Raw genomic sequence first — 26,379 nt, forward strand, 5'->3', positions numbered from 1 at the left:
AACTTTGTGATAGTTATGAGGAATAAGGCGCCTAGATTGCGTTTAAAAATGGGCCAAGCCCTTGGGTTGATAACATGGTACAGGAGATAAGGGACACAGGCTTGGAGGAACAACATCAGGGTGTTTCCAAGCACCTATGCAAAGTAGCAACTGATCATAGACCGAAGCTAACTATGCCGAACTGTCCTGCCATACATGCCCCTAGAAATATTCCTCTACGTGTGAGAAAGAAGAACTGGATCTAGTAACAGACATAATTAGAAGGGTAGGAGAGCCTACAAAAGTGGTGCACTCCTTCACGATACGTGGGGAAAGCGGAGATACACTGACATTATGCCTACATCCTAAGGAGCTTAACAAACATATGAAAAAGGAACACTGCTAGGGAGGACATATTTGGGATAAGGCTCATGCAGAGTACTTGCCACTTAAATGCATTGCCCAGATTACAGTAGATTCCCTTAGACAACAGGAGTGCCGAATGATATACTTTTATTTACCGTATGGAAGACATTGCTTTCTCAGATTACTGTCTGGTCTCAATTTTTCTCAGGAAGCTTTCATAGAAATGTGCAGCACATATTTGAAGGAACAAAAATATGAAAATATATGTAGATAACATTTTTATCTGGGGTAGCACATTTGAAGAACATCACAGCAGGTTAAAGAGCGCTTTGGGCAGTTTTAGAACAGGAGAACGGAAGATAAACAAACAGAAATGTAAATTCAGGCTCAGGGGTACTACCTATTTAAGAAGAAGTTTAACTGAACAAGGGGTAAGTATTGATCCCAGAAGAACACACACTATAACAAATATTCCACACCCAGAAAAGAGAGCAGGATGACTGAAGTTCTTAGAAACAGGTAATTTTGTTGGCTAATTTATACCTAATTTGACTGCACAAACAAGTAACTTCGATGAACTCGTGCAAAAAAGTAGTCAACAGAATGCTAGCCTGCACAAAGGCTGCATCTACACTAGAAGCATCTGTCTACAGAAGTTATTGTTGGAAGAGCTATTCCAACAAAATTTCTGTCAACAGATCACGTCTACACAAAAAATTGATCCGCTCTTTCGACAAAAGGGCCGCCGGAGTGTCTGCACAGGTTTTTGGTGACAAAACACATTTTGTGTGTAAGTGTTCCTCAAGTTTTATCTCTAAAACCCCAGTTTTGTCTACAAAACTGTTTAGCGTAGACATAGCCTTTAAAGAGTTTGGTAACTTAAAACAATTGCCTCAGAGGGGTAGTCTCAGGGGGCTCGAACAATTTTTATAGTGGGGGTGCTGACAGCTGTTTTACCAAACTGTATATAGAGGAAACCACTTCAGGCCAGGGGCACTTCAGCCAGTGGAGCTGACAGCCAGAGTAGGTCCAGAGGACAAGGTGGTGGGATGGCTCCCTGCCCCAGAAGGGGCAAGGCCCAAGGCAGAAGGGGCAGGGCTTGAGCGAGTCAGCATCAGGACCCCACCCATGATCCCTCATAACTGCGCATGGATTGATGACACAATGCTGCTGCAGCATTTCCAAGGGGCATGGAGTTCCAGCTGCCACCGCTGCTACTTTGGCAGTGGGGGTGGCCAGAGCTCTGGGCCACTATGAAATGAAACGTCTCCCCCATCCTCCCCCATCAGCAAACCTGGCTGCAGCATCCGCGGCACCCCTAGTTCCAGCACCTATGGGTAGCCATGTTAGTCTGTAGATTCACAAGTAATAATCTGAGAAAGATACCATCACTGGACCTGGATGCTACACTCTGGAAGGCCCTGGGTGACAGGCCTGTTCTCTCCTACAGACAACCTCCCAACCTCATGAGGATCCTCACTAACAGCCACAGTATATGCCCCAGGAACACCAGTCCTGGAACCTTTCCCTGCAACAAAGCCCGCTGCCAGCTTTGTCCACATATCTTCTCTGGAAATACCATCACTGGACCTAACCAGGTTACTCACAGAATCACGGGCACTTTCTCATGCTCCTCGACTAACATCATATATGCCATCATGTGTCAACAATGCCCAGATGCTTTGTATATGGGACAGACTTCTAACTCCCTTAGACAAAGGGTCAACAGGCACAAAACAGACATCAAAACACTCCAGATCCACAAACCAGTTAGTCAACATTTCAATGGAGTGGGGCATTCTGTCAATGACCTAAAGGTATGTGTGTTGCTGAAGAGGAATTATTGCACCGTTCTGGAAAGAGAAGCAGCCGAGCTGGCTTTTATATTCAAATTCGGCACATTAACACCTGGTTTAAATCGTGATGGGAACTTTCTGAGTCACTATAAGGGCTTGTCTGCATACTTGGCTCAATCTAATTCTTGACCTTCCCCCCCCACCCCTCCACTCTCTGATTTGCTCACCTTGATTATCTTTTTCTGATTTGTCCTCCTTGCTTACTGTTTTTGGTTCTCTGTGTCTTAAATATTGAGTCTGTTCTGGTCTGGCTATGGTCTGAAGAAGTGGGTCAGTCCCACGAAAGCTCACCTGATAAACTATTTTGCTAGTCTTTAAAGTGCTACTTGACTGCTTTTGGTTTTGGACCTAACCAGGTTATTCACAGAATCATGGGCAAATTCTCATGTTCCTCAACTAACATCATATATGCCATCATGTGCCAACAATGTCCACATGCTTTGTATATTGGACAGACTTCAGACTCTCTGAGACAAAGAGTTAATGGGCACAAAACAGACATAAAAACACTCCTGATCCACAAACCTGTCAGCCAGCACTTTAATGGAGTGGGCCATTCTGTTAACGACCTGAAAGTCTGTGTTTTACTGAAAAGGAACTTTCACAGCCGTTTGGAAAGGCTGCTGAACTCTCTTTTATATTCAAATTCAACACATTAACACATGGTTTGAACTGGGACGGCAATTTTCTGGCTCATTATAGGGGCTCTTTTACATACTTTGCTGTATCTAATTCTTGACTCTCCCCGCCGCTTCTGCCCCTCTGCTCTCTGATTTGCTCACCTTGATAATAATTTTTCTGATTTGTCCTCCTTGCTTACTGTTTTTGGTTCTCTGTGCCTTAAATATTGAATCTGTTCTGGTCTGGCTATGGTCTGAAGAAGTGGGTCTGTCCCACAAAAGCTCATCACCTAATAAATTACTTTGTTAGTCTCTAAAGTGCTCCTGGCCTGCTTTTTTAATCTGAGACAGTGGGTATTACCCATGGAAGCTCATGGCCTAATGAATTTGTTCATTTCTAAGGTGCCACAGGATGGCTTGTTCAAACAGTTGGTTCACAGAGCCCCTAGGGCATTTGAACAGATCAGTTTGCTCACTCATGTCTCCACAGAAGGCAAAGAGACAACACTGCTACACAACGTAATCGTCACTGGAGACTGGCAGCATATACATCCAGTGCTCTTGCAAAGTCAGAATGCTGCTGTGCCCAGATTGAAAAGGAAACATTAGCCCTGAAGCATAACTGCAAAAAAAAAAAAAATTCAATGTGGTATTTATGGAAGACCAATTGTTGCAGAAACTATCAGCCTCTGATCTCAAGTGCAATGCAGGGGCTAGCTAGCCAACACTCTGCCCAGAAAGTGACTGGTTTTACAGCTCGGATAGTGTGATGTAACAATGGTATATAAATCAGGAAAAGAGCTGGAGGGAGTAGACATGTTGTCTGGAGCTTTGGGTAAAACAATCATAGTAACAGAGAGAGTCAGACATAGTTCTGACAACCTGATAAAAAAGAACAGTTCTATCTCAGAAAAGAAGTGGAATGAATTTGTTGAGGCTACAGCTAACAATGAGATTTTGCAATGAGTAATTAAAGTTATTACGACAGGGTGGCTAGGACATTATACACTAAGTCCACCTTTTTAGTTCAAAGCACAACTGTCTATTTTTGATGACCTATTATTTGGATAAGAAATAGAATAGTCATGGCTGAAATGTTACAGGCTGAGACACTGACAAGAATACACAAATGCCGCTTGGACATGGAGAACCATAACTGCAGAGCCCAGGAGAGGAAGTATTGGCCACAGATGAACAAAGAGCTAATGAAAACTGATAAAATGTTAGAAACTTCAAAACCTACACAGCGAAAAGAGCCTATTCTGATAAACAATGTGAAGTTGTTGTGGATTTATTTACATATGCAACTCAAGAATATGTTTTTATATTGGATTCCTATTCTCATTATCCAGAGGGCTTTTTGTTGGAAAATACCACCTCTAAATGTGCTAAAAAACAAGTGAAATCCATATATTCCAGGCGTAGAATCCTTGAAGTTATCATGTGTCAAAATGTCCGAAGTTTGATAGACAGGAATTTTAAAAATTGCAAGAGATTATGGATTTAAGCCTGTAACTTTGAGTGCCAGGTACCCTCAGTCCAACGATTTTGCAGAGAATGGTAAGAAAATTGTTAAATAACTTTGTAAAGGTCACTTCCTCAGATCCCTTATTTGGTTATATTGAACTACTGAGCAGCACCTATGATTGTCACCTGCCAAGAGACTGTTTAGCAGAAAGTCAAGAACAAGACTCCCTTATTTAGCCATAATTCCTATTGGCAATACTGACTTTGGGTACATCTATACTACCCAGTAGATCGACCCGGTCAGGATCAATCTTCTGGGGTTTGATTTTGCGCACCTAGTGGGGATGGACGAAATTGAACAATCAGGGTTCAACAGTTGATCCCTGTATTCAATCTCTCAAGGAGTAAGGGAAATCAACAGGAGAGTTTCTCTCTTCGACTTTCCTCAGTGAGGACAGCAAGATAAGTCAATAGAAGGTAAATCAATTCCATCTACACAACTGCTGTAGCTGGAATTGCATACCTACGAATGACTTTAAGGTCTAGTGTAGACTTGGCTCTAGATGTATGCAAACAACACGATAAGTGTAAACTAAAGGTAAAACAGAGGCTCCAGTGCATTGGAGCCTTTGAAGCCCCAAGACAACATGCAGATTCATGATGGTACTGGTCCTGGCACAATGAGCTGTAGTGACACCCCAGAATCTCATGAATCAGAGACTCTGGAAGGATGTACATTTCTGGGGAACTGGAGACATCCTAACAGTTTCCTGAAGAAAATGAGGACAGCCACAGGACTATATACCAGCAAGCCACAGAGGAGCCTTCTGATCAGCAAGCAAAGCTGTCTGCTAATTCAGCAAAAGCCAGGACTCACAGGGTGCTGTATAGACCTAACGCACAGCAGAGGATGCAAAAGGAGCATGTTACAGTACTTACAAAGAAGCAGCTGATACACACACACACACACACATAAAGTAGTGGGGGTGTGTATATATACACACACACACATACATACTACTTCAGGTTGCTTTTCCTAGAAAGGGAAGATATTAGAGGTATGCACTGTGCCTTGTAGAGCAGAACACATGTGAGAGAGGAAGGAAGAAAGCAACTGTTTAGGAAGAATTGGTTGGTAACAATCCAGAGTCAGCTTCACTAGATCCGCCACTAGGAACATATGGCTTTCCTTTGTTTACGTAACTCTGCTTTCGGTCTGACAAAGCGTTACTTCTGAGAGTCCAGATTGCACCTCCTTCTATGAACCCACATGACAATGTAAGCCAATTTCCTGGTATGATTTGGTGATCGTAAAGACTGATCTTTAATTTAAAATTATGTCACATGACGAAACCTCCAGGAGCACATCCAACCAAAATTGGCCACCCGAGTTAGGTTGTTAATCCAGAAATATTCACGATCGTTTTTTTCCAAGCCATCAGTGACTCAGAAACAGGAAATGTCATTTTTTACATAAAGCACCACGTCTCATCCCCTTTTTGCCCACTCAATTCTTCCTCAATAGGTCATATCCATTGAATTTAACACTCCAGACATGTGACTCATCCCACTAGGTTTCAGTAATACCAACCAGATCAAGTTTATACTCATCAATGAGCAATTCCAATTCCTCTTGTTTGTTACCCAAGCTCCTAGCAGTGGTGTATAGGCATTTAAAGAACTCTGTGTCCCCAGATTCCTTGATTAATTTTTTTCAACATATTGATTGTGTGCTAAATGAATGCTTGTGGCTTCTCTCTTCTTCTCTCCTCCTTCTGTTATGGGTTTAACACCCTCCTGCCTACTCTAGCCAGCCTGTCCTTGAGAACATTGGCTGCCCAGATTCGCTGGGGTGGAGGATAGCCAAAGAATACAGCCTATTGGGATCTCTACATTTGAGCTGGGAGATGTGATTCCCAGCTTCCACAGCAACACTGGCACAATCTGTGCTTGCGGTCATGTGGGTATCTCCACACAAGTGGGAAATGCACCTCCCAGCTCAAATGTACGTTGCTGGGTATTGTTTGTGGTTAGGGGAATTTGCTAAGTGACACACCGCTTGTTACCCTGGCCATCCATTCAGGCAAAGCCACAGTCTGGTGGGGTCACTAGCCTGTGATCAGGCAGAGGAGCAAAGAGTTATTGTCCCTGCACACAGTCTGGGTGGGGCACCAAGGAGCCAGAAATTCAGGGCCAAGCAGAAAACAAACCATTAGTGAGCCCAACCCTTAGGGCAGGGCAGCAAAGAGTCAGTGGCTCAGGCTTGTACTCTGGGGTAAGAGACAAGGGGGTCACCGATCCTTGCTCCAACAGATGGTCATCAAATGCAGGCTTCTTGGCCCAGAAAGGGGAAGACTGCCACCCCAGAGGTTAGGATGGGGCGGGGGGGGGACACAGGCCAGTCTGATCCACTGCGCCCTGGCCCAGAGCCCTACTAGTGGCAAAGTGGCGTGCCCAAGGGCAGCAGGGAACTTGACCACAACATGCTGACTGGGTCTCCAGCAATGACTCAGCCAGACTAAGTCAACTGTCCCTGGACCACTTCCAGACTCCCCCTCTGGTAGTACCTAGATCTGTAGAGTGTCTCTGGGTCCAGTGAGTAGAAGACCTCCTGTAGTCCAGGCAACTCTTCTGTGGCTTGACCAGCACAGTTCCCAGATCCTTGAGTGATCCTCAGCTCCAGAGAGGCCTTCCATAAAAAGAAGAAACAAAAAACAGCAGCATGATCCAAGACAGACCACCACAAAGACTCATTCCCTCTAAAAATCCCTTATCTCATTACTAATGCTAGGCTACAGAATAACAAAGTCATGAGAAATACCAAACCTTGAGAATAACTCCCACCAGTCACTGACCACCACTGAAAGCACAGGTATACTCAAGTCCAGTGAGAGCAGGCATAGCAAAGACTGGAGACAGTGTGGCCAAGTGGAAGCTGGAGATGTGGATGAGCCGAGTGCAGGCACGTACCTGAACACTGCCTGATGCAGTGGCCATGTCAACATCCTGAACACCTGAGGAACTATTTGAGAATGATGATGCCAAGTCTTGGCTGCAGATTTGGAGTGACATGCCATGAGGACCCTTCAAATCGGTCACATCTGAACCCTACAAATTCACCCAAGTCTCCCTTCATTGTTATGACTAATCCAGAATGATGCTGTATTTACAGGCCACCAAAATGCATGATTGGGTCTTATGGACATGACACAGAACAGGAATACCATTTAGCATTACGTTCTGACCCTATGTTGGAGATTTCTCCTTGGTAATGCCTCAATATCCCTTGCAAAATACAGACCCCGGTTCTTAGAATCGCCGTTATTCAGAACAAAGGTAAACACTTGTTTAAATGCTAAGTGTTGAAACCAGTCGGAATTAAACACATGCTTAAGTTAAGCATTGTCATAAGTGCTTTGCTGGACAGGGCCACAGACAGCAGCTGCCTTCACTAATAAAAGTTCATTTGTAAAACTGAGGAAAGGAGGCTTGTAATCTGATACACTAGCTCCGATTTTTTTCTCCAGAGCTCTTCATTATGGTTGGGTGGATGAAACAAAAGGGTTTTTATTTGATTGGTTGGCAAGGGTTGTTGGGGGGCAAGGGCAGTAATTTGTTATGTTTGTACAGCCCCTAGCACCGCAGGGCCCAGCCCAGTTGGAGCCATTAGGCACTATTCCAACTTAAATACTAAATAGCAAGAAAGATTGGGGTGTGCTTTGAATTTTCAGCAGAAGCTTGTAACCCACAGGAGGACTTAATTAAACACAATGAAGGTTTCAGCCTGTCAGTTTCTTCTTTCCTCTTCTAATTTCCAGCGCACATGACTGGCATATGAATGCATTTATTAGTGGCCATTTTCCGGAGCAGAACTAAGATGCCTGGATGTCCTGTGAAATCCATAGAGAAGCCTCAGATTGGTGCAATATCTTGCAAACTGAATCTTAGTTACTTGGAGGCTTGTGAATTTAACCTTTACTTGAGAGTTTAAAACCTGTGGGCCTTTACTCTGTAGTCTCAGTTTTATATTTATTTACTGAGATCATTGCAACCAGTAGTTGTCAACCCTGGAGACTGAAGGTTTTTTTAAATTACTCGCAAGACGGGCATGGCCTATGCCTCCCACATCCAACTGCTCTGCCTCATTTCTTTTCCCCAAAAGACCATGGGTGAAAGAGTAGGTGAAGTTCCATGGTCAGCTAGTCCCTGGCCTCTCAGCTGAGGCAGTCAATACAGAAGCCAGTTGCCCTCCATTGCACTTACCTCATGCCTTTCAGGGGAACTCAAAGTGATTCACAAACATGGGTGAATGAAAGCCTATCACCTTAGATGGTGATTCTGGGATTGGTTAACTGAGGCATAGATAGATTAGTCTGAGGTATGGAAACTCAGACAGTATGTGGCAGAGCCAGTTATGTAAACCCAAGAGTGAGGCCTGAACCCCACTTCCCCCACAATGGAAGACACTGACATCCATGTGTGTTTAATGCCTCAATATCCCGTGGAAAATTATTAAAGACCTAGAAAACCTATGAGGGAAGATTGAAAGAATTGGGTTTGTTTAGCCTGGCAAAAAGAAGACTGAGAGGAGACATGTCAACATCTTTCAAGTACCTAAAAGACTGATACAAGGAGGAGAGAGAAAAAGTAATTCCTCCTAATCACTGAGATAGGACAAAAAGCCAAGGGCTTAAACTGCAGCAAGAGAGATTTAGATTGGACATTAGGAAAACTTCCTAAATGCAAGGTGGTCAAGCGTTGGAATAAATTACGTAGGGAGGCTGAGGAATCTCCGTCATTGGAGATTTTTAATATCAGGTTAGACAAACACTTGTCAGGGATGGTCTCGTCAGGAGTGGTGGTTGGTCCTGCCATGATTACAGGGGACTGGACTTGATGACCTCTCCATGTTCCTTCCTGTTCTATGATTCTGTGTGTCTGTGTCATATTTTTTTTTGTTTTGTGGTTTTGTTTTGTTTTGATTTGTTTGAGGCTGAGATCCATCCACCACAATAAGACCCCCTCAACTCCTTTCATTCATTACACCAGACTGCTGTCAGAGGTCCATGTCTTTAGCTCACTACCACCAAGACCGCATTTGAACAAGCTATTCAAGCTTGAAAAGGTGGGCACATGTCGTTCACTCATTCCTGGGCCCCCAAATGTATTCCTTTGAATTCCCCGGTGAAACGAACAGGCAGCAGGTTTAAAACAAGCACTAGGAAGTTCATCTGCACACAACACGCAATCGATTGGCAGAACTTGCTGCCAGGTGATGTTGTGAAAGTATAATCACAGAAGTATAAATGGGTTCAACAAAAGAATGAGGTAGGTTCCTGGGAGGTAGATCCATTAGTGGCAATTAACCAAGATGCTCAAGGATGCCACCCTGTGCTCTGGGTGTCTCAACCTTTGACTACGGCAAGCTGGGACTAAATGACAAGGGTGGATCACTTGATAAAGTGTGCTATTCCGTTCACTGCTTTGGAAGCATATAGCACCAGCCACTGTAAGAAGACAAAAAATTGAGTGAGGTGGACTCTTGGTCTCACCTGGTATGGCCATTCTTAGTCTTCCACCACCTGCCTCATCTTGCCTGGTGCCTGTGTGCTTTCTTATCAGAACTTCTGGACACAAAGTTCTGCTCAGGAGGATGTATAATCGACAGCCTCCCCATCATCACCTCCCAAGAGATGGCGCTTTGAAGCCGGCACAAGCAGCTGTGGAAGGTGCTGCTGTTTTATTAGCATGCTTGCTAATAACAGGCGCCTGATCCTGCAAGCTACTGAGGCCCTGGTCTAAAGCCGTAGCTCTCAGCCTTGACTCTGATTTGTATTGAGTACCCTCAGTTTTACCTCTCAAACCACCTGCTTAAAAAACCAGTCCTAGGAATACATATATGTCATGTCATAAAGTTACTAAACAATTGTTTATGTCCTAATTTCTATCTTTAATTGTAACATAAATCAAATGGAATATAAATATTGTATTTACATTTCAGGGTATAGTATGTAAAGCACCATTCTCTGTACGAAATTATAGTTTGTACTGACTTTGCTAGTGCTTTTTATGTCGCCTGTTCTAAAACTAGGCCAATACGTGAGGAGTAGCTGTAACCCCTGGAAGAGTTCTGTATACCCTCAGGGGTACCCCTGGTTGAGAACCACTGCTCTATAGCATCTACCACCCACCAGCCACCTTGGACCCCACCCATCAGCCAGGCCCCGCCCACTGTCAGCATGCTGCCTTGAGCTCCGCAATGGGCAGGCCCTACTGACAGCATGTTACCTTTGGCCTCAGCCACCAGCCCCACCATGCCGCCTTGGGCCTTGCAAACTTTTTGGCTGAACCTAACTCCCACTGAAATTTAGTCTAATCAAGGCTGCTCAGTGTGCCACACAGCCAGGTTTATGGTCTGCCTGTAAAACCTCCTGTGCTGGTGCAGATACCAAAGCAATGGGCAGTAAACAGGGGATAACCCTTACTGAGTCAAGAAGAAGGCAGCTGGACAAGCTTTGGAAAAGATCACAAATTTCCTGATTCCCCAGTGCAATGCTTGTAAATAGACTGATGTGCCTGCCAAGTGGATAAAAAATGCCACTGTTCTGGCAGGGTAGCATTCCACACTCACCGTGCCATGGCATACATGAGTGCAGGAGGAGCAGGGCATTGAAGAATCAGGCCCACTACCTTCCTCAGGACTGTGGAATTATGGACAGAAAGAGGAACCTGTGGGAGAACTGCCAGAATGGAGCAGGATCCCCAGCCTAGTCTAAGGTCCTGGTGCCAAGAGCGACCCATTCCTGAGGCTGCAGAGGACCCTCCACTAAAAAAATTATGCCCTGATCAATGTTCCCTGGAAGCTGAGCACTTGGGCAGCCACCCAGGAGAGATTCAGGTGCCGCCCAGCAGAGCACCCATGGCCACCTGCATTGGGCGGCATGCTGTTTCCCTTGGTGGTGCACATACCAAAATTTATTCTGCCCATGGATGGAAAAAAATAGAGGGCACACTGGCCCCCGTTCCGAGAGCACTTGATCCAGCAAAACTGTCATTGGCTTCCTCTGGGGTGCAGCTCCTAGGAGAAGGGATTTGAAGCATGCACATGAATACTTTTAGTCCCAGAATGAGCACCAGGAGGAAAGATGATGTATTTCAGATTCAATTTCACACAAACTCCACCAGAACAGGCTCCCATTCATAGCTCCAGATGCCCTTCACTCACATTGAGAGACACAGGCTCATAGGAGATGCAGAGCAAAAGTCCAGCAAAGCAGCTACTCTTCCTCCCATCTTCCCACACGGCCGTTATAGCTTAGCCCCTCCTGCCCACACACTTCGCCACCAAACCAGCCCCCCAGCCCCAGGTTCCCTACTCCTTTGCCATGGCTCATTCCCAGAGGAGCTTGGCAGCAGGTCTCAAAAGACAACCACCTGCTCTGGCTGGACTCTGCCTTTATTACCTGCTGGGGCTCAGACAAAATATTTCTCTAGCCAACTCCACCTGAATGTGAGACTTTGTAATCCCTGCATCCCTGTGATGTGTCCGCACAAACGTGCCACAGCAGTGGCTGATCGATTCTCAATATTCCATCACTTATGATATTTCCAAGGTAAACAACTTCTTTCTCCAGTGGGAAATAATATCCAAGCCAAATCAAACTGCAGGGTAGTAAAGTCAGAACCAAGAAAACTCGTTTCCCCCTCCCCTCCTCATTTGTCTAAACTGCTTACAATAGATCGAGACATTGATTCTCTGTATCTCACGAGAATAGAGTGGTCTGAAATAACTTTAATTGATAAGACAGGAGACAAAACAACGAGCTCCTGGAAGCTTTGTGTTACAAAGGAACCAAGCAGGCAGCAGCGAAGCATTTCAAACCCATGCTGGGATGGAGGAGTTCTTGGCTCCCACCCTAGATGTTAATGGGCGTATTTTCCAAAGCAGTTCTGCTCCCATTTCAACACCAAAGATGAGCAGCTAGGTTTAAAAAAGGACCCACAGGCTCTGCCCATGGAGCCCACTGGAAAGCCCAGCCACAAGAGAGCTGCAAGGGGAGAAGCTGAGAATGTAAGAATGGCCATGCTGAGTCAGACCAAAGGTCCATCTAGCTCAGTGTCCTGTCTCCTGACAGTGGCCAGACACCCCAGAGGGAGTGGACAGAACAGATAGTCTTCAAGTACCCACCCCTCCCATCATCCGTTGCCCGCCTCCAACAAACAGAGGCTAGAAACACCATTCCTACCCATCCTGGCTAACAGCCATTGATGAACCTAACCTCCATGAAGTTATCCACTTCTTTTCTGAACCCCATTAAAGTCCAGGTCTTCACAACATTCTCTGAGCCTGATTCACATAACAGTAAAACCACACCAGCCACATATCTTCCTGGGGAGTGAGTTCTGATTATGTGGTACCCCCCAAAGGAGTCTACAGGGTCCCAATGATAAATGGGAGCCAGGCTTGTTGGGCGCTCACCTCTTTGAAAAATCTGTACTGCAGCAACAATAAAGAGGTGACAGGCAAAAGGACTGAAATGCTCAGGGAACTGGTAATGGAGCGACACAGCCCACTCTGCCTAGGGTACAAGAATGAATATAGCCCAGGTTGGTGGCACAATATATTATAACCTCTTTGTGCACCTGCCTGATGCAAATTGATAGCCTCCTTCCAGTTTCCAGTGGATGGTGGCTCACACCAAAGAGGCATTGACCAGTCGCTTCTCAGCATCCTCCACTGAAGATCAAGGAACCACTGGGGGTGGAGATGCACTTATGTCCACTCCTCCTAAAAATGAGCCCTGCAGATCAGGCTTGGAGCTCTGCACAAGTGAATGATTTCCAGCCTCCTTCGGAGCTGTACCTCTGGTACCATCGCTAGCGTGAGGTTTGCCAGGGACCAATCCCTCCTTCCGGTTGTAGGGGGGAGGTGTACTCTCCACACATCTGCTGCAATTCCTCCTCCAGACAAGGCTGTGTGCTGCTGAATGATGAATGAAATGAGGCACAGGGTCCAGTTTCAGAAAGGACCCAGCTTGGGGGGACACCACAGGCTCAGAAATGCTAGCTGGGGACAGCAGTTGCTATCACACAAAACTCCAGCACTTCAACATGTAACCCTAACTTCCAAGCATGCTCTATGAGATCTGAAATACGTACAACCACCGCCATACCTGCAGTCGGAGGGAACCTTCACCTGAGCTCATCAGCATTACTTGTAAAGTGGGTGGCAGAAGAGAGAAGAGGTTTAATTGTTCTGCACTCCCAAGCCCATCCCCATTCAGTGAATGGGCAGGCAGGGCTAGGAATTCAGTTCTCCTAGGTACCACGCTACATGGTCAATTTCCAACCTTACTTAAACGTGGTCAAGCTGACTCCACAAACCTTGCACCTCTGCCCTACTCCACACCCTTCAGTTCAGCATTCCCCATTTAAAAACACATTTGGAAACCCCCTCTCTGCCTCAACAATCTTGCAATTTCCTTCCCCCAAGTGTCCCAATCCTGCACCAATACATGGCAGACTCCCATAGATACCAGTTGTAGGGTGTATCTGTTGTATGGTTGTAACCCTATGGTTCCCAGGATATGAGTGAGATAAGGTGGGTGAGGTAATATCTTTGATCCAATACAAATTATTACCTCACCCACCTTGTCTCTTTAATGCTCTGGGACCAGCATGCCTACCACCCTTCATACAACAACGGAAGAGATCAAATTTTGCCATCTGAAATGGAAACTCCATAATATGAAGAAAAAGGAATCAAAACATAACAGCAACATCTACTTCCGAAGGAAGTGCAAGAAGCAAAACATCATTTCCAGATCTCTTGCCATCTATAGCCCTCTGTCCACTACATACAACTCTAAATATGCTGAACACCTCTGCTGAAGGACTTTGGAAAAACTGAGAAACGATCTTCCTGCACCTAAGGGAAGAACATAAGAATGGCTGTAAAGGTCAGACCATTTAAACCCCCTTTCCTGTCTTCCAACAATAGCCAATGCCAGGAGCTCCAAAGGAAATGAACAGACCAAGCAACCAGAAAGTGATCAATCCCTTGTTGCCCATTCCCAGATTCTGATAAACACAGGCTAGAGACACTATCCCCATCCATCCTAGCCAACAGCCATTGAATGTATCTAGTTCTTTTCTAACCCTCTCTTAGAGGGCTTCATATTTCAGGTATTCCAGAAGGAACCATCTCAAACAAGAAATTTCCATAGCCTCTGATACACTGGAAATTAAATAAATATATAAATAAATAAAAACCCTACCAAAAATAAAGCAAGATACCCAAAACAAAGCAGAAGTTTGCCCAATAGAAGATATTACTTCATTCAACTTGTCTTCCCCCAGCTACCTAGACATCAGTGACAGACGAGTTAGATGAAGACCAAAGTGCTTTAAAATATACCAGCCTGAGATTTTAATTGCATTATTTCACCCTGCATTGCTTTTCTCAATGATCTTGACAGAAAAGATGCTACACACATTTTTAGTCAAAGCAAGGCATGAGTTCCGGAGAATCTCTCAGAACAAACCAAAACAGTTGAATTACGTGGAAGACATTCATTTCCTTAGAAAGAACAATGACGCCTTTATGACTAGCTATGGCTTAAAGTCAGGTTAACTCCTGTCCTGTTAAGTCCCATTTCCTTTCTCTGCCCCTCAACCAAATACATGCCACCTAAGAGTATTGGCATGTTTTTCTTTGAATAAGATCAGTGAGAAAAAACATTCCTCAGTGTTTAGGGAAAAGGTGTGCGTTTCACAGGAGACGGGATGATGACAAGGTTCTCATAATGTTTGCTGACCTGAAAAGAAAACACTGTATTTACAGGAGAGTGCAGGGAATTACTCAACTAATTCGTTTATATTTTATCCCCTGTAATGTTACAAATATACCCGTTTTATGCCTCCCAGCTCTGATGACATTCCACATCAGAGACATGCTGAGGCACAAAGGGCACTGTCACACCCCATTAAGTATTAGTGGACTTTTCTCAAGCAATTCAAGTATTTAAAAACTCCCTAGAAAACACATTAATCAAGCGGATTCTCCGTTGTTCAAAATGATGACATTTTTAAATGTACCATATTTAAAATGAAATGGGCTGTCAAGCAGCCTGATTGGCATAGTCCATTGAACTTCTAACCTTATGAATAACAGCTGGAAGCACCAACTCTTCCATGAGTGTGTACACACATGCGCACGCACACACACACACACACACACACTCTCTTGCCTCTTTAAAATACTAAAAGGTAAGACTTAAATATAGTCCTGATTGCCGAATTCAGGATAGATTGTAATTTGAATGGCCTCATAAAGCCCATTTCAGAAGAGAATCTGACTGATTCGCCTGTGAGGGAAAGGCAATAAATATTTACACGCTTCGTAAAATTTATGATGAATATTTTAAACTAGATGTGACAAAGGCATTTGCAGTTTACAAAGGGGCTACTTTTCATGATCTTGCCAAGACGCAAGTGAGAAGATGCTTTCCAATTATGAACTAAACAGCACTGATCCTCTGGCAGATGGGAATGGGGACTGATTTGCTTTGACCATGGGGGCTGTGCAGTGATAGAGATTGTCAAACAGCACAATGCCACAGATATCTTTGAAGTGTATAAATGTAATAAAGATTGAGGTATAAGACATTGGGTGCAAATTAATGGCTGGCTTGAAACTTAATAGGCCTTTTCTGGGCCATGCTCCATCATCCTTTCCCTGCTGGTGATTAATCCCCACCGAAGCTCCCGTCTCTTCCTTGATTGAGGAAATCAGCCACATAATGGGTTGTGCTGACTATCATGGCACCGCCTGCTGGTTAGTCTGGGAGTTTCCTGTCCATCCGCAGGGCATCCTACTCTTCTCATGCCTCACTCTGTCAATGCTTCTTCAGCATCTCCCTGCCTGTGGGGACCCACATTGCCCTGAGATCCCAGCATCGTCTTCGGGACATAGCCCCCAGCTGTGCCCAAACTCCACTGTCTCCCTCACTTCCAAGGGAACTGTCAGTCCTGTGCCCGACCACTCCCCATACTGGTGCAGAGCAGCCCCATGCCTAGTCTCTCCCTCAGGGGCTAATTCCAGTTCCTTGGCTGGCCCATTACTTCAGCAGCCAGTCTGCCATTTTGGGCCCTGACCCAGGGATCCTCACTGCCTCTCCTTCCCCTTTTCTGCTACCCGCTTCTGCCGGGTCACTTCCTTGTAACTCCAGCATCTACTCAGATCTTTTATCAAGCTCTTATGCTAGACTACCATTCTCCCCTCAGAGGTGCCATGGTAATGAGGCAATTTGAAACAGGCTAATGAGATGCTAACATGCATATTCAGCACCTCATTAGCATAATGGTGGCCATGGGAACAGACTTCAAACGGCAGATTGACAGTGAAGATGGGGGGCAGCTTTGAAATAAGCGCCCCGTTTCAACATTCCCTTACTCCCACAGAACTAGATTGGCGTAAGGGAATGTCGAACCAGGATGCTTATTTCGAAGCTGCCCCCATCTTCACTGTCAATCTGCAATTCTAAGTCTGTTCATGCTGCTGCTGTTATGCTAATGAGGTGCTGAATATGCACATTAGTGCCTCATTAGCCTGCTTTGACTTGCCTCATTACCATAGCACCTCTGACGGGAGAATGGTAGTGTAGCAGCAGCCAACTTCTCAGTCTGGAATGCAGCTCTGCTTGCTCCCCTGATCCTGACCAGCACTGCTTTGTCCTAATTCTTTCCCTCTGTATGCAGCCAACCTTTCTCCCTCAAGCTCCAGGGAGAGATTGATCTGCTCTCTGTCATGCAGCCCTTTTTATAGGGCCCATCCTGGCCCTGACTGGCTGCTTCTAAGCTTGTCTCTGATTGGCTGGTTGACCACTCCAAGGCTGCTATTAATCCTTTGCCAGCCAGCGAAGGGCAGCTCCACCGTCACAAGCCACTTCTGAATTATCTTCAGTGCAGGTTAGATGTATGCGTGCTCTTGCAGATCACTAGCATTGAGATGGGAAACCCAAATAGGAAACAGTCAAAGAATATCCTACAGCTGTACACACTGGTGTTTGTTTTTTCATAGATATATTCTCACTTCCAAGTTAGGACCTCAGCATGTGATGGTAAAGAGACATAGCCCACAAGGTCAGAGTCTGATCTCTGTTACAAAGGCATAAATCCAAAGGAATTACTCCACATTTACACCACATAACAAAGCACAATTCAGCCCAGCCTCTGCCCATGGAAATTCTATAACAATATTGCAATCCAGTTTATGACCCACCTCTCACCTATGCCAGTGTAACAGACAACTTCCCGGGGGGACATCGATGGAGTTACCACCTAAAAATTGCCTTGACTTCTGTGGGGAGTCACCAGTGTGAGTTCAGAGCTGGATCCATCTGGTCAAGGCTAGCTTGGATGCTAGCTAGAAAGGAGTGAGGTTAGCTATGGGAAAAGGAAATAAGAAAAATTCATCAAAGTCATCAAACTGGAGGGTTTGAGATAACACCGCCTGTTGGTCTGAAGAAGTGGGTCTGTCCCATGAAAGCTCACCTAATAAACTATTTTGCTAGTCTTTAAAGTGCTACTTGTCTGCTTTTGTTTTGACAGCCTTTTGAGCTTATCTGACCCACTTCTGCCACCACAGTGAGCTCAGTAAGCTCCTTTTGTGCTCCACGTGATTCCCACATAGGTGAAAGTGAGGCCACTTTCCCTGGGTGCCCTATGTTACATTGGCATCCCTCCAACAGCAGTTACTTGTACTGCTGCTGCTACATGACACATTTTGCAAAGCCAACATGTGACCTCTGCTCTTCTGGGTTCAGAACTGACAGGCCACACCAATGCAAGGGGTAGCGAGACGCTGTTACCAGTGTGGTGCCTGGCTTCTGTTCTGCTCCTTGCTGTGTTGATATCCTTTGGCTGCATGCATATTTGTCCTCTCCAAATGCCAGTGCTGGCTCTGTGCAGTTAGCCTGCACCGCAGACTTCTTAGGGCCCCCAGTAAACACAAATCAAGAGCGGTGTGAGGGAACTGGAACCGGAGTTGACCAATTCTGTCAATATTGCATGGACTCCAACACTCTGTATGTCTCCATTGTGACTCACCAGTTTACACTGGTAAATGCATAAGCTGTGACAATGGACATAGCCCCAATAGGCGTCGAGGACGTTCTGTGGTCCCCTTAAATGGCCGACACAGTCCCGGTCAGGCCTTTAGGCCTCATTGTCAGGCCCTCTCATTATGACACAAGGAACATTTAGGGAAGAGAGGCAGGTTTCCAATGGCTTCAGGAGCCAAAGCTCGAAGTGATGGGACACCAGGAGTGAAGGGGAAATTCCTAACCTGGAAGTTTGCCGTTCTAGAGCAGCCTTCCAGATAAATCATCCAGCGGATGACGTTCTGTCGCTTCGCAAGTAGACACCACACAACAGTTTGCAGATCACTCAGTGGACAAGTCTATGGCGGACAGAGGAAGGAGATCAAACCTCATTTACTGTTGCAGGTTCTATGATCAGCTAATGGTGCTGCTGGCCCTCTCAGCGGAGTTCTGTCCTCACCCCAGAGCAGTGATGTGTGATGACCTCATAACATCCTCTGGCTTGAGGGGCCATCTTCCTCCCTCACCCCTGACACAGGGACCTGAATGGTGGTTGATGGAATATATCTAAGCAACTGTGCAATTTCCCTTAAAGGAAGCCACTAGTTGTGCTAGAGGGAGACCTACATAGGGGCTCCTCCAGGGCTCGCCCCACTTCCTCCCATGGATGTTACTTTCAGCTGCATGATTCACCAGTGAAGTGTGAACCCCCGGGCAAAATTTTCCATCTGGCTGGCATTTGTCAAGCTCCTGCGTGGCATGACTAGTGGAGCCAGATGGGCAATCTTCCACAGGCAAGTCATTCCAAGTGGGTGACACACACATGGATAAATGAGGAGGACGGGCATCTGCAAATGCAAGGAACCAAATTAGTGACATTGGCAATGTTTAGCATTTCCTTCCAGATGTCTGCAGCTGGTTCTGTGGAATGCAACCGATGGGTACTTCGACAATTAAAGCTACTTCAATTTTGAATCCATTGGTGGTGGGGTAATCAGAGGGGTTACAGACTGAGTCTCTTGTTTTCTGCCATGCAGAAAACAAACCAGAGTGCCAGCCTCAATCCATTCTCTTTTTAAAGCAAAACCTAATAGTATCATGGTTGAATGACATACATAAATGTCAGTGAGAATGGATTAAAAACCATTATACCCTGCCTCAGTGCTTTAGTGCACTGGAGCCAGAGAGGTAATCAACAGGTGTGAGACTGACCATAGAGGCCCTGAACTTGTAAACACTCACAAGGGAGCAACTTCAACCATCCAGGTAGCCCTGCAGAACCCTGGGGGACTGCTCCCATGAGTAAGCGTTTGCTGTGCCAAGTGTTTCAACAACTAAGCCAGTGTTTCTTCCCCACCAACCTGGAAGATGAAACCAACCTCAGACCCCCACAACATCCACGGCATGTTGTTAAAGGTCCACCCAGAATGATTAGGTGCTCTAGGTATGTCTAGTTGACTTGACTTAAACCTTTGTGCACCAAGTGGAGCATAGGTCATCTACAAGTCTCCTCAACGTCACTCTGTCTCAGGACAAAACTTCTCACTGACCTCAGGAGTACCCCAGTTGTTGTCCCTCAGTCTCAGTAGACCTTCTCCACATTGTCTGGGGTCTTCCTGTTTTGCATTTTCCTTGTGGGTTCCATGTGAGAACTTGATGGACTATGCTGGATGATGGTTTTCTGAAAGTGTGGCCCAGCCATTCCCACTTTCTTCTTTTGATTTCTTCTCTTGATTTGCACATGAAATAGTTCTTCTCCTGCTCTCTTCCAAAGCTCCTCATATGTGACAAAGTCTCGCCATTTGATGGGAACTATGTACTCAGGTATGTCTACACTAAGTGTTATTCTGGAATATCCTATTTCAGAGTTATTATTCCAGAATAATGTGTCCACCCTATAGGGAAGCCCCAAAATAAGCAAAACATATTCCGAAACAGTGTGTCCACACACAATGGAGCCTATTTTGGATTAGAGTCCCTGGAAGCTCAAAAAGATAGGCAATTGCAACCAGTGTTCTATATCTACACAGCACTTTTATTTCAGGATAATATATTCTGGAATATCTTGTTTGGAAATAGCCCCTATTCCCTACCTATTCCAAAATATTTATTTCAGAATAAGTGCTGTTCATGGCAGAATGAAGTTTACAGAATTCAAAATAAGCCATATGTTAAATAATTTGAAATAGAGGTTTTGCTGTGTAGACACTCACAAAATTATTTGGGAATAGTGTCTGTTTTTCCAAAATAACTTTGCTGTATCAATATTGTGTAGCTCTTCATTGTAGGACATACCTTCTCCTTTGTTACATTTTAATGAGCAGTGAAATTATTAACTTAGTAAATGCCACTATACTATTGATATGGTCTGGCATCAACTGAAATAAGCCTAGTCCGTTCATAACTCAGCTATTGTTTCAGGCTCCCTGCAAACTGAGACATACAACACTACCTCGTTTACATATAAATCACGATTTCAAGCTTTTCTTTGCAACCACAATAACTATAGACTTTGGGCTTGTCCATACACAGGTTTATTCTGCATAATTCCTTTGGCAATTTGGCTACTGAAATTGTCAAATTGGTACATCCCCCGCTGTGGCTGCAGTTGTTCATTCATAGACCTTAAGACCAGGAGGCACCATTGTGATTACTCAGTCTGAGCTCCTTCTCTGACCTTTAGGAATTATTTTGGGGAAGTTCTACAGCTTGTGTTACGCAGGAGATCAAACTACCTAATCACAGTTCTCCTCTAAATTACAGATTATAGGGCTTATTTTAATTAATTCCTGATTGACCTAGCAGGTACCTTTGAGAGAAACATCCAATCTTCTTCAAAAGTCCCAGGGGTGAAGTATCCTCCACAGCTCTTGGGAAGATTGTTCTCTGATTAATTGCCCTTTTTGTTAAAAAAAAACCTACTCATTATTTCTAATAAGATTTTGTCAATCTTCATCTTCTAACCACTGGAGCTTATTATACCTCTGTTTGCCAGACTCAAGAGCCCATGGTTTAATATCATTTCCCCATTATCCTCCATGCCCAAGTCAACCCATAACCTTGTCTTTGTTAAATAAGCAGCATGAGCTCTTTCATCGTAGCCCATGTTTTCCAACCCTTTAATCATTCTCATGTCTACTTTCCACTTAATCAACATCCTTCTTGAATTGTGGACACCCGACCCGGACACGGCATTCTGGCAGCAGTTGTACCAGTGCCAAACACAGGATAAAATCATCTACTTATTTTAGATTCTGCTAATTATATATTTAAAGACCACTGTTGGCCCTTGGTCAAGTCCAGCTAACTATTCACCTTGATCCCCCAACCCCCGCCAATCTCTGTCAGAGTCATTGCTTCCTAAGATAGGGTTCGCTCCCCTCTAAGTATGGCCTGTGTTCTCTGCTTCTAGATGTATGGCTTTACATTTGGCCATATTACAAATGTAAGTTAGCTTGTGTGTACCCCACTAAGCAATCCAGATCCCTATACATAAGTGACCTGTTCTCTTCACTATTTATGACTCCCCAATCTTTGCATCATGTGCAAACTTTACAGGTACAGGTTGAATCTCTCTAGCCCGGCACCCTCTAGACCTGACTGGGGCCAAACCAGAGAATTTGCTGGACCACTTGAGGCGAATATTTTCTGGGCTCTTAGAAGACATTTTGGGGTAAATTACAGCTAAATAACAGCACAGAACACTGAGCACCAGGACTCGTGGCTGTAAACAACCTTTAGGGGACTGCGTGAAGCTTGGTCACACCCATGATAAGTGGTCGTCCAACTAGTTAAAATCATGCTGGGTTACGGATGTTGCCAGACCAGCTTTTTACTTTGCAAGTCTCTATAAATAAATAACACATTACTCAGCCAACACTAGAGCTGGGTGATTGTAACCCTGTTGTTCCCTTCAGTCATGAGTGGACTGATATTTGCAAGTGTATTCACTATTTGCAATTTTTCAAGTAATTTATGGAGAGACAATCTCAGCCTCCAAGCTGTTCATGAATTGTTTGCTTAAATTATTTGCCACCTACAGCATGTGGTTGGTCATCCAAGTTGCAAGGTATTGTGTCTAGCTGCTGTTTGCATGTCTGACTGTTTTTAAATAGCCAGACAACAGTTGAGACAGATGACTCGTCGGGGCTACTGATTATTGGACTATATCTAGTTTGTTTATTTCTCAAAAACCAATTTGTTCAAATGTCCATGAATTGAAATAGAAAGGTACAAACAGAACATGAAGTTCGGGGTGAATGAGTGTTCCTTTGTGTCTGACCCAGAGAGGCTGGTAAAGCCCTTAGCTCCGAAACTTGCTCTTTAGCTCAACTTCTAGAAACTCTTGATTTTTGTTCTGAAGGCTCCTGGTCCAATCTCACCTGCTTAGCAAGGTGGTAGCCACAGCTACGGCTCTACAAATCCGCAGCTACCTGCTTTATATCTCTGAGAGGGGATGCAGATATCCTCAGCCAGGCCCACTGACAGGGGAGGCAAAGGTAGGGTAGCCATAGGTCCTGTATTTGATGGGATGGGCCTGTATTTGGGATGCCGAAAAGGTGCCCCTATTTATTTTTTAAAAGGAGCTAATTGTCCTGTATTTGTGCCCCGCATCCGCTGACCTTTTCCGCCAGCAGCTTTGCAGGTGCAGCTGCTGGCCAGAGAGCAGGTAGGTCACTTCCCCTAGCCTTGGGGAAGCGTGGGCAGCTGCTGCGTCCCTACGCTCCCAGGGAACACTGGGAGCTACTGCTTCCTTGGGCCTCCTGGGGAGTGCCGGCAGCCACTGTCTCCTTCCCATCTCCCCGAGACTGGTGGAGTTGGGAGAAGCCGTCCCTCCCCCCAATATCTCCCTGTCCCATATTTGGGACAGGGAGATATGGTCACCTTAGGCAAAGTGGGCAGTTGCCCCAGGGCCCAGCATTTCAAAGGTGATGTAGCCAGACAGAGCCCCCCCAACCTTTTGCTATACTCCATCTTGCTTCCCTTAGGTGCTTCAGGCATGAAAGCGTTAAAAGGAACGGCCCTGTCTTGGAATGCCCGAGAGCACAGATGTGGTTATCTCCTAGCACAAGTCTTTGATGCTCCGGAGCAAGAGCCAGACTGACCCTGAATGGGCCGAAACCAGACAACAAAGAACAACAGACTAACAGACCGCCAGGGCCTCGGGCTGCCCTTGACTGGTACCGGTGATACCGGCAATTAATACGCCCACTTGGTCCCAGGCGAGGAATCTCTGGCCCATTACGAAAATATGCCCTAAATTGTTAAATTGTCCCCACCTCACAGGTGCGAACTAACCCCTTGAAGTCCCAGTGAGAACCAGCATCACAGGACGATTTAATTCAATTGGCACCCTTTTAGATAAGGAAAAAGCGTACGTGACCCAAGAGGTATAAGAGGAGGGTCTGGCAGACCCCTTTTTGAGCTTCAATTATCTTTTCCTGCCGGACAGGAGGGTTATTGTCTCCTGAGGTCCTAGGGGATGCCCACCTCCTCAAAAAAAGGGAAAAAGGCTTCTTCCCAAGGGATTGAGAGAGGACTGGCCACAACACGTTGGTAACGCAGGGGTGAGAATAAGACCTGCTAGGTATTTTTACCTTTTGCTTTTGCACGCATTTAACAAGTATAGATCTATGAATTAAAGTGTATGCTAGCTATTTGTAATCAAAGTATAAACCTTGCAACATTGTAGCCACAAGAGCTTAACTCGTTAGTTAAATAAACAAAGTAACATTGTAACCACAAGAGCTTAACTTGTTAATTAAATAAACAAGGTAATTGATTAAGTGGTAACCTGACTCCTCCTGTTACTGTGCAAACCGAACACAAACAAAGCACCCAGCTGTTTTCAGCTGCTCTAAGCCTGGTCACCGGTGAAATGTACTGAGAGCCAGCATTGAGTCGTGCTGCCTCCACGGAGCAGGCTCTTGGGGCGCCCGTCAGCCAACCCTGGCTGCCCACTGCAAAGGAGCTCTGTTCTAGCAGTAAAAGACTCAGGTGTTTAGGACCCTGGGGCATCCGTCAGCCTGCCCAGGCTGCCCGCTGCAAAGGGACTCTGTCCTAGCAGTTGAAATCTCAGATGAAAACAAGGGCACAGTTGGTATCTCACCTGACCATCGGCTAACAGGTGATCAGGCCTCTTTGAAGTGCCATGGCATCCCTGCTCCCTGATACATGCAGCCGTGAGGGAAGAATGTGCCAGCACTGTGGTACCAGCAGTGCTAAGGGCTGACTGCCCTAACACCCGCCCCTTCCACCATTGGCCCCGCCCCTTCCAGGGCATGGCACCTTCCTACCTTGCCCTGGGGCCCATGGTGGCTGTTGGCCATGCTGTCTGCTGCTGATTTCTGCACATCTGGATGTGGATACAAAGGTTGTATCTAGAACCCTGCAAATGTGCAGATACTCACTTTATATGCACCAGTGTGGATGCAGATACAAAGCCTGTATCGCCATAGAGCTCTATCCATAGGACAAACATGAGCCTACCAAATACCCAGGGAGAATTCAAATGAGCTTGGCCCCAGACTGCACGGGGATGTTTGACCAGATATTGATGGCTCCCGGCTGAGACTCTGGCCCTAGGACTGCTGGGTTCCAGGTTCCCCCAGTCTAATGCTGGAATAGAGTAATAAGCCTTTAACACAGAAACTGGGAAGGCCTGAGGTTCCCCAATGCCTATATCTGGCCTGCACCCAGAGTAAAGGGGAGCAGGGGGAGAGAGAGAGAGAGAATGTGGTTGTAGGCATGCCAAGAGGGGGGGAGGAGGGGAGCCTTCCCTCCTACCCATCCCCGTTTTACTCCTAGAGCCAAATGACACAGAAAGAACTTCTCGCAACAAGCAGGAAGTCAGGGGAAGTTTATGAGAAATCCAGACTCCATGGTGATCCTGGGTCATTGCCACAGGCAGCCCAGCAGGGAAACGCAATCCATTTTTCCTTATGTTCATAACTTTGGACAGCTCATCTCTCTCCTCAAATATTTATCTCCTCCTCGACCTTTCTTGGCCCATAAAGGCTCTCCCTAGCAGCAGAGGAGGTGACAGTCTTCTGAAAAATGTCTCCTGCCGTCGTCGTGCTGCAGCTGGGATTAGCAGGAGGCGGTGGGACCGGCAGGGCTCTGCCCTTGAATCATCACCTTCACAGAACAGACTGCTCTGCTTTAGGTGCGGAATCTCCCAGCTTCCCATTCATATGTGTCTACAAATGGGGCCATGGCTCTGCAAATCCCTCCTTACATGAAGGGAAATGTTTTGTGCCTGTGCAGGATAGCTTTGGCCTTGATGCATGCACAATGGAGGCTAAAGCCCCAGGATCAGCAAGCCTCAAAGCTGCGTCCACTTCATACCGCCTCGGCCCAGACATGCCAAAAGGAGGTGCCTTTCCCCCTGATCAGAGGTGACCAAGGCAGAGATTCCAGGGGCAGAGGGGGAGGCAGCCACATGTGCCTGCCCGCTTCCTGCCTATACCCCTTCTCACTGATACCCCTCCCACTCCTGCTATGCCCAGGTCCCTGAGCGCGAGGCAGTCCGCCCTCTTCCCTGGAAGGGCACGGCCTGAGAGTAGTCTGAGCTAGGTAACTTGCGCTGCCCTCGGTCCGTGCCACTCCAGGGGAGGGACTGCCTTCTACACCCCTTGGAAGCAGTGCGGCCCTGGCAGTGAGTGCAGGGGCAGGTGGCAAGCCCCACATCGCCTATGCCCGTGAGTAACTGCATAATTCAAGCTCATTTTGTACCTCTCTGCCGTAGTTTGAAGCGCATACGCAGGGTGACCCTCCTGTGCTGTTAACATTGTTATCCATTCATTAAGCACCAAATGCAGGCTTATTGTTGCACCAGAGGAAGACCTTCCTGCTTTCTGTCTGACTAGAAATGCTTTGTTCTTTTGTACAAGCCCCAGACGCTTAAACATACCAAACCGAGTAATCACTCATAGGCTACGTCTACACGTGCACGCTACATCGAAGTAGCTAATTTCGAAGTAGCGACAT

This window comes from Carettochelys insculpta, chromosome 7 (genome assembly GCF_033958435.1).
Source record: "Carettochelys insculpta isolate YL-2023 chromosome 7, ASM3395843v1, whole genome shotgun sequence".
Classification (NCBI taxonomy): domain Eukaryota; kingdom Metazoa; phylum Chordata; order Testudines; family Carettochelyidae; genus Carettochelys; species Carettochelys insculpta.